This window comes from Belonocnema kinseyi, chromosome 9, assembly GCF_010883055.1.
Source record: "Belonocnema kinseyi isolate 2016_QV_RU_SX_M_011 chromosome 9, B_treatae_v1, whole genome shotgun sequence".
Classification (NCBI taxonomy): domain Eukaryota; kingdom Metazoa; phylum Arthropoda; class Insecta; order Hymenoptera; family Cynipidae; genus Belonocnema; species Belonocnema kinseyi.
Window position 1 is genome coordinate 45,392,371 of NC_046665.1, and position 1,938 is coordinate 45,394,308.

The 1,938-nt window shown below is 48.7% G+C and overlaps 1 pseudogene; it reads left to right on the forward strand.

Annotated features, from left to right (window-relative positions):
- Nucleotides 1-111, forward strand: LOC117180955 (annotated as a pseudogene).
- Nucleotides 112-1,938: the final 1,827 nt, after the last annotated feature.

Consider the following 1,938-nt stretch of genomic DNA (forward strand, 5'->3'; position numbering starts at 1 on the left):
ACATACCACGCTGAACACACCAGTTCTCGTCTGATCACTGAAGTTAAGCAGCTTTGAGCGCGGTTAGTACTTGGATGGGTGACAGCTTGGGAATACCGCGTGCTGTTCGATTCGGTTTTGATTCCTCTAGAATCAAACCGAAGGGCCTATGACAAAGCCACCGAACGCGTCCTCGGGTCGCGGATAGAGGGGTCCCTATACCAAGGGTTTCTGCTGAATATGGTTACCAAAATAAATAGGCAGTCGCGGACAATTGTCCAGAGGGGTGGTCCCGAAGGAATTAACCATCAAGCGGAGGTGTGAAAACCGTGCCGAAATCTGATGAATGGCACCTGGGTGAGGTGTCTAGAACGGTGACTCTGGGATACCGGGCGACGTCTCAGAGTACGCAGCCTTATCCTTGCATGCGGGGCTCTTCAAGGATGGACGAACCCCTTTCCCTAGCTTCTCGTGGGAACAACAATGACAACACCAACCATAGTTGTAGTAAGTGCAGTTCAAAACAACAGAACGCGCAGGGCTCCCGACAATGGGTTGGCCAACAATGCCGAACAATCTAGAGCTGGGGGAGCCAATGAAAATGGATTCAATGCGATGGATCGGCGGGATCTCGTGACCTTTGGGTGAATGGAGCAACTGAATCACGACTGGCTACAGTGCTGGGATGCGAGTGTGGCCCGTGGACGGGGTTACATGGCACGGCTGCATGCTCTGTGGTGCGAGAAACACTCGGAGCTATCGTACTTTTCGCAGCAACATCTGCGAAACCATGCTGAACTACTCCGTAAAAGGGGCTATGTAAGCGGAACGCCTACTCTACCACAGCTAGAAGAAACCGGCAACAAAGAAAGAGAGGCGACACTAAGACCAACCGCGGGCAGGCATCCAATAGATGAAGAGCGATGCTTTACGACCCGGAGAACATCAACACCGAGGTTTCTCTCAAGCCTAAAGATCTGGCTGAAATGGATGACGAGCTTCATGGTCATTTTTCCGGTGAATCCGACCTCTGGGCTATCAATTATTGTGTGTATAATGCAGCGAGAGCTTTGGCCGATGCGAACCGTAAAACAAAACCAGCGGCTGATCATAAGACCAAAAGACGAATGCATCAACTTGCCATAAAGATAGGCTGGGCAAGACAGTACGCGTCCCGCATTCAATGTGTGATTGACTACATCACATCTGGCAGGAATTTTACCGCTAAGGTTCGAAAGTTGGCGCGCGAACTCCAGACCCGTTATCACACACTTAACAAGACAAAGCTGCTGACCATCAGGCAGCATATTGTTGAGAGAATACGTATACTATCTGACGCTAAGAGAAGTCTACAGCGGAGGGAGAGGTGGGTCTGAGAAAATCAACAGTTTCTCTCTGACCCATCTCGACTGTTCCAAGACCCTCCAGTTACTGTCGAACACCCACCCAAACCAGAGGAGGTCGAAGTATTTTGGATAGAAGTCTACGAAGTTCAGCATAGACTGGACGAAGACTCAGAAAATATAAATAGCTTGAAGGAGTTATGTGTTGCCCTCATAACACCTGATAAAGAATGCCCACCCATCACTACCGAGGAGGTAAAAAAAGTATTAAGAGGGATGAAGAACTATTCCGCACCGGGACCAGATTGTATCAAAACATTCTGGTGGAAGAAGTTTTCTTCAACCCATCAGCATTTGGCCCGTATTTTCACCTCATATTTGAAATCGGAAGAGCCGATTCCAGAGTGGTTGGTGGAAGGGCGCACAATACTCCTGCCGAAAATGCGCAACTTATCTGACCCGAAGAACTAAAGGCCAATAACTTGTCTGAACACGCTTTATAAGATATTCACATCTATACTAAATGATAGGATTGTTCGGGCAATTGAACCTGTGTGGCAAGAAATGTATGAACAACGAGGCTCAAAGAAAGGCGTAGCCGGATGTCGGGAGAACC